Consider the following 7628-nt stretch of genomic DNA (forward strand, 5'->3'; position numbering starts at 1 on the left):
GGAAGCTGCAGGAGGTAGCTAGACTTGAGCTGTCTTGCCGTTATCAAAAAATCTGGCTATGGAAAGAAAAGATCCCCAAAGTACCTCACCCCCACACAAACTCCTAGGAACCAGGGGGTGGGACTGACAGGTCACGGACAAGGAGGTTGCCGTATAGGCCCAAAGCAAATTTCAAATCCAGGAATTAGGGGCACTGGGGAGTCTCTCTGTGAGAGCTCACCAAAAATTCCAGTGCAGATGCCTATCAGTGGACATCAATGGCTTGCCATCGCTAATCAAAAGAGGGCTTTAACAGCACCCAGTAAGATAGACTTGTCCTTTTCCATTTTTCTTCTTACAAGTCCCTGACCAAGTAGATCCCAGAAGAGGAAAGAGAAAGAGGAATTCTGGGAGCATACCACAATTCCTCCCCAGTCCAAGTATTTTAAGTAATAAGTGCCCAACACTGGGGTAGGGGAGGAACTTGAAATTGACTAGGAGACTGAAAGTTTAAACTGAAAGAGAAAGACTAGAGTTTTAATAGCTGTAAATGATGGAAAAGCTCTCATTTGTCCGTGATATGATGAGCGGGGAGAAAGGGGAAAGAGGAAGACCCTACATATCACCGTTCAAAGCAGTGAATGGTGAAAAATAAAATTGTCTTCTGTTTGTTTTCACCAAGCTCAGACTACTCAATAACCTGATGATACAGGGAACATCATCACTGTCCTTAGTAATGAGAGGAAACACCAGACATGAAAATTCCCATGGGGGATTTACTGTACTGGGTAAGATGCTACATTAGAAGTCCTCTGAGATTGCTTCTAGTTCTAAGTGCCTGAGATTGTCCTTTCTTCAAGGGATTGTCCTTTCTTCACAGAATCCAGAGTTCAATGGTTAAACTGTAAGAGGCTAGACTATATAAAAGGGTAAAACCACAACTTTTTTAAAAATAAAACTGTCAGACTGACAATAATAAGATTTCCATAGGAAAAAATACTTAAGACTCAAAGGTTTATTTAATGCTAAAAAAATCCCAACTGATACTGATTTTCTTTTACAGTCAAAAGACATTTCAATTTAAATTCTGATACAAAATCCTCAAAAACACTCTTTCCCTGCATTCAAAGCAATTCAACTAATCAAAAGGCTTATAAAAATAAATAGCAAATATGTTTGCTTAAATATCTTCTAGGAATTAATTATAAGCTGAAATATTCTTTATTACAGAGCAGCTACTAGGAGAAAATATTACTCAGAGTTCAATGGTTTAATGTTACTAAGCATAACTGAGTCCTACTGCTATAACAAGTATCAACATGAATTTTTATTTTTAAATAAAAACATCCCATATTTTTATGTTTCTAAAAATAATTAAGCATTACAGACAAGCATCTAAAACCACCAGAAGTTTCTGCCCTAAGAATTCTTTGATACCATGTTAATACCTTTCTAAATGCTGTGTACCTACAAATGGTGAAAATAATTAACTCAGTTTTAATATTTATTTCCTACTGAAACCATTTTATTATATTATTGCAGATCAGAAATATGAGAATCTGGAAATTTAAAATCAAAATTTACTATTAACAAAAGCAAAATGCTCAAGCATGTGAAGAAGTAGCACTTCTCTATTACTTCAGCCCAAAGCTGAGGCAGTTACCACTACTATGACATTTGAAGTTTTCAATCTCATAAAAGCAGAGTGTTAACTGTTATCTCATCTGAATAATTACTATACTGTATTCAGAAAATGATCTCTCTTCATTCTTAAATGACAGAATTATTTAAACAAGAACAACAACTTAACATCTAGCAATATTTCAGTATCGAAGTCAAACTTAAATTACACTAATAAATTATTTCATAGATTTCACTCTGGGTTACAAGTTATCATACAGTCAAATTAACTGGAAGTTTTATGGTAGGACTATAAAAACTTTGAGTCTTAAGTGAGTCTTTTGTTTTGTTTTGTTTTGAAGCTGCATTAGATATTTCTAGAGGAAAAGCCTCTACAAAAATATAAAATGCTTCCATCTTTCCCAAATATTTTCCGAGGAGAATTCAATATTGCCACATCCTATATGTTAACAACAAACAGGGGAGGACTGCCCATAGTGGCTTTTTAAAGAAAATATCCCAGTGCTATTCTCAAAGTCCTTAAACATTTCTAAAAAGGTCCTTCCGGCTTATGAACTCATAGCAGTTTCCTAACAATTGTATACTTATCCTGTTTTACTGTCTCTATGGGTCTAGGACAAACTCAAATTGACACACCACCTCTCTTTCCTATTTTGCTACATTGCTAAAAGAGGAGAATAAAAAGATACAAACCTGTTACTTCCCTCCTCCCCAAAGCAACCATAAAACTAGTAACTAGCAAGATAAAGTGCCATGTGAAGCCGTTTCGGCACATATAAATCACATCTTCTTAAGTCACAGAAGTTACCCACTACTTCACCACAAAAAGCAAATCCGAAGCTATATCCCTTGATACTCCTTGATATGGCTCTCTCTTCAAGAGAAGCCCATCAATGGATATTCTGTGGGGTTTATAGCACTATAAAATAAATTAACCATTAACTCAAATTCTGCTAAGCTCAGACATTCTTGTTTAAATACATAAACATTCTAAGATGTAATCTTCCTTGGGAAGATTTGGTTAAGATGAGGATTATTTGAAGAAACTCTATTTGGGGAAATATTTTTGCCACAAGTGTATTAATATGAAAATGAGGAATATGAAACGTTACAGGCATTTTAGTCAGAATTAATCTATTTTTGAAATAATAGTTCTTCAAGTCCTTCACATTGCGAAGAAAAACGTAGCTTTACAGAATGATTTTCTTCAAGTTTTTCTCCGATTCATATAAAGCTTAGCCAAATTTCGCTGTAAAGTGTTTCAATGGCATTAAACTCACATAGAAAGTATGCAAGCTGAGTCCTTGGCGGGGTAATAAAGCAGACTGATCAGTAGCTCTAAGATAAAAGACAATGGTTATAAACCTCAGAGAGCACTACTTGTTCCAGTCATTAAACACACAGGAAATAAGATTTTCTAGTTAGAAAACTAATTCACAAAGGCGATGACTTCATTAAAGCAAAGAAAGTCCTGCTGAAACAGACAGCAATCAATCGTAAAGTAAGAAAGCGAGTATTCTAGGGCTGGTAGGGGGAAAAGGAGAGAAAAATGGCACAAATTGCGTTGCATATTTCTTCCCCGAACCTCCTCTCACATCTGCCGCCCCAACAGAACAATCCAGTGCCCCGCGAAGGGCAGATGCTCTGCTTTGGGACTCAGCGTAACTAGAATTCGACAAAGGCTATAAAGGCTGTAAATAACAGGACCGTTTTCACCCTGACAACACTTTCCCTTCTGATGATCTATCCAGGAGGGTCAACAGAAAGCATGTGAAATAAACCACAAACCACTCAGGACCTCCCCAAGGCGCTGCGGCGGGCAGCTGGCCACGAGGCTGAAAGACCAGGGCTCTTTCTGCTGGCCTCCCTGGTCCTACCTGCGTGACCTTGGGCAAGTCACTTTCAACGCTCGCACTGGTCATCCGCACCATTAAGGTGCGAAGGTAAAGCATGATTCTGAGGCACAGGGCGGAGTCGACTGCTGACTCCGCGAGCCCTAAAGTGAAAGCGCAGGAAGACAGTAGAGAACGATGCCCAAGGCAGTGGAGCCCCCCGGGGCACAGCCCTGGAGTCGAGCCACGCCGACAGGCGTCGCCCGCCGGGAATCCCCGGACAGCTGTCCCTCGCAGGGCGCTCGGGAGCAGCGCGCGACCGTCCTTTCCAGCAGAGCCCCGGACCAGCTCGTCGGCGACCCCGATCGCCGCCCGCCTCCCCGCCCTCCCCCGCCGGACGCCGCCGAGGGCTGAGGTCAGGAAAACAATAAAAAGGAGTCGCGGGAAGAGGACGCCGCCCCCTCCAGCCGCCCCGGAGCCCGCGAGCAGGTGAGCCGGCGCCGCGGCCTCGCCCAGGTGCAGCCGCGCGCGGCGGACACACGGGGAGAGGGGCCGCGGGGCAGCCCGGGACCCTGCGTCGCCCGCCGCCCCGCACTCACCAGCGCCCGCCGGCCCCTCGGCGGACGCGCGGCCGCCTCCCTGCTCGCCTCAGTCGGCGCGGCGCTCCCGGAGCCCGGCCCCGCCCACCCCGCCCCGGTGCGGCCGCGCTCCTCACGCCCAACTTCACGTCGGCCCTCGGCCCGCAGCACTCGCGCAGCCGCGGCCGCGGCTCCCACAGGCACCGAACTGCCGGAGTGGCGCCCACGACGGCCCGTCCACACACTGCGCACGCGTGCCCGCGCCGCCTCAGCCCCCAGACGGCCGCCGAGATTCCGGAGCCGGCACTCCCAGCCCGCGGAGACTACAAGTCCCGGCACGCCCCGCGCGGATCCCTGCGGCGTGGCGGGCCGGGCATCGGGCGTCTTCCTGGTTCCAGAGGAGGTGGCCTGGGCGCGTCGGGGCGGGCTGCGCGCGGAGCTCTGGGCCCCTGCGCTGCGGCGCCTCCTGGGATTGGTAGTCTTTGAGGATGGAGGGGCTTGGTTCGGAGCGGGGCGGGAGGCGCGGGGGAGGAACTGGGAGTTCTCTGATGTCATCTCCTAGAGCTTCGCAGCCCAGGAATCTTTAAAAATAGGCTTCGTTCGTTTGCGGATAATTCGTTTACGAGCTGGTCCATAATCAGTCCGGGAAGTATAAATTCGCAGGCTCCTGTGTGACCTGAAGGAAAACGCTTTACAGCTCTGCGCGCCAACTCTTCGCTCATAACCGTTTCTGCCTAGAACTATTAGCGCCACCTCCTACTTTATAGGACAGGGAGCTTGGAGAAACTTAAGGAAGGATGGATTCAGATTCTTTCCGGAAAGATGAACCATAAATATGTAGTCTCATGACTATTCATAAAAATTTAACATATTTGTTGAGCACTTACAATTTGCCAAATCCCGTGACAGGCACTAGGTGTACATATGAGAACAAGACAGACACCATCCTGCCCTCTTGGAGCCTGCGATCCGTGAGGGGGGAACTAGTCCTCAAACAAGATGATTTTAGATTTCAAGTCAATGAAGAAATGGCACAAGTTAAAGAGATGGAAGAGAAGGCAGTCGGGGAAGTCTCTCTGGGGAAGTAATATTTGAGCTGAAACCTGCAAAATGCGAATTACTTAGACATGCAAAGAGCTGGGAAAGAATTATATGCCACGCCCTTCACATGCATGGCACACACTAGGCTCTCAATAAATACTTGTTCTGTCTCTGTCCTTTTCCTTCCTTCGGCATGCACAGCTTTAGATCACAGCCTTCACCCCTCAAAATCTTTATCAACGTTTTTCAGAACATGCTTGCTATGTGAAGATGTAGAGGAGACAGGTCGACGTGCAGTGGTAGGACAGGCTATGGGGCTGCTGAGACAGAAAACACCAGGTAAATTCTGATGACCTGGTAACATGGCAGAATCCGGATTCCTTATCTTTGTGAACTGGGTTAAAAGTCTGGGCACTCAGCCTGGCCTCTTGACTCCATTCTGGTTATGAGGCAGAAAATTGGATTTGGAATTTGTCTTTATTAGGATCCTAAAGATACTGTCTCATCTGAATCAAAGGAGAAGTGGAAAACAACCCTACACTCACCTGTGGAGATGTACCTGTGTGACCTTAGGCAGAGGGTGACACTTTGTCTTTCTTGACTCAGTGATTTCAGCTGCTGAACTTGAAGAATGTTCTCAGAGTCCCATAAGCTGTTGGAGGGGAAATACACACATCTTCCATGGGATGCTCCTGCCCTGGCTCTTTCAGACTGCTCATCTTCAACATTTCTAAGACGATGGTTCTGTTACCTTTTGAGAAACCTTAGCTGTGTAACCTTGCTGACAGCTGTCTTCTCAAAGCTTCCTGTCTTCATCCATATAATGGTTGAAAGTGTTTGACCTCATCATAGTTTCTACAGTGGCCACAGCACTGTTTCCTTTGGTTCACAGTCGGTTTGGGTTTTTTTTAAAACTATGTGGCTGGGGCGCCTGGGTGGCTCAGTGGGTTAAGCCTCTGCCTTTGGCTCAGGTCATGATCTCAGGGTCCTAGGATCGAGCCCTGCATGGGGCTTTCTGCTCAGCAGGGAGCCTGCTTTCCCCCTGCCTCTCTGCCTACTTATGATCTGTCAAATAAATAAATAAGTAAGATCTAAAAAATATATAATTAATTAAATTAAAAAATAAAAACTATGCAGCTAACATTCAAAAATAGGAAGATTTCAGGGCAACTGGGTGGCTCAGTCAGTTGAGTGCCTGCCTTTAGCTCTGGTCATGATCTGGATCATGCCCAAGTAGGGCTCCCTGCTCACCTGGGGGGTGGAGGAAGGGCAGTGGCAGTAATCTGTTTCTCCCTCTGCCCCTCCTCCCTACTCATGCACTTATGTGCTCAGCTCGCTCTCTCTCTCTCTCAAATAAATAAAATCTTTAAAATAAATAAAAATAGTAGATTTCACATAAAATTCCAGATGTCACCTTTTCGATTCCTATAGACATTTGAGCTTGTCTTTCCTGACTAGAGGGTCGAAAGGGAGTCTCCAGATCCAGAATCCTGGAAGATTCTAAGTGGGATATTTGGAACATACTTAAACCAAAACAAACAAACAAAAACTCCTGTTTATCTGAAATTCAAATTTAGCATGTATTTGATCTGGAAACCCTAGCCCAGAGATCAGACCTCTGAAACGGAAAGCCTCTCCCTCACTCTGGATGGAACGTTATTGACTGAGTGGTTTTAAATCATTCCTTTGTGTTTTTGGCCTAACAAGCCCCAAAGGTTGTTTGATATTGAGAGCCACATGTACAGACAAGGGAGAGAGCCAGAAAAGTGATTCAGATTGCCCAAAGACACATAGCCAGGTAATCCCAGGGCTCCTTTGAGGTTGCAGTATAAACGGAACCTGTTAACACCCTATGGAAGGGGGAAAAAATGGAATTCTCAGGATCAGCCAATAAATAAATGATCAGCAGTGACCAAAATAACAATAATGATGATGACAATAATAATAATAACCGTAATAATACTCTTCTCTCTCCTTTTCCTCCAGCCTTTTTTTGGATGGAGAGATTATTACATAACAGTGCTCTTAGTGTGTTTGTTTTTGTTTGTTTTTTTTTTAAGAAGAGGAAGTATGTGGAATATTCCCTTGTTGAAATTACAGTCTGAGTACAAACCCAGAACATTCAGGACCCACAGACAGCACTGAGGAATGCTGGAATATTCCATGGCTACTTGTCATCTGAAGAAAAGGGAGAGGAGGAGTCTGAATTCAAGAATCTGCAATTTACCTTGAAAACATCACTCTCCTCCTCCTCCTCACACCTCGAGCGTGTAAAGAAAGCACTTTGATGTTGCATTCGAAAATACTTATCGAGCCCCTTGAGTCCCTTCCGTATGCTTACATGCAGGACCCTGAATCCTCCACATAGAATTAACCTTTTTGACCACATGAAGAAGAGCAGGGTACACAAGTCACATTATGATCCAAAATCACACAGAAAGTTAGTGAGCACGCGTCACCTCTAAAATCTAGGACCTCTCCTCACCGACACTTCACGTCTTCCTCCCCTGCTTTATATTTTTCTCCTTAGCAATGATCGCTTTCCTGCACATTATAT

At 44.7% G+C, this 7628-nt stretch overlaps 1 protein-coding gene across 4 annotated transcripts in view; it reads right to left on the bottom strand.

Annotated features, from left to right (window-relative positions):
- Nucleotides 1-4185, bottom strand: part of PLEKHA1 (pleckstrin homology domain containing A1) — a 54713-nt gene extending 50528 nt beyond the window's left edge. For all 4 annotated transcript variants that reach the window (XM_013055736.2, XM_004751790.3, XM_013055735.2 and 1 more), the window contains exon 1: nt 4052-4185. The gene's annotated coding sequence lies outside the window, so the exon portion shown is untranslated. The remainder of the gene's footprint in view (nt 1-4051) is intronic.
- Nucleotides 4186-7628: the final 3443 nt, after the last annotated feature.

This window comes from Mustela putorius, unplaced genomic scaffold (assembly GCF_011764305.1).
Source record: "Mustela putorius furo isolate JIRA1106 unplaced genomic scaffold, ASM1176430v1.1 tig00003909_pilon_pilon_pilon, whole genome shotgun sequence".
Taxonomy (NCBI): domain Eukaryota; kingdom Metazoa; phylum Chordata; class Mammalia; order Carnivora; family Mustelidae; genus Mustela; species Mustela putorius.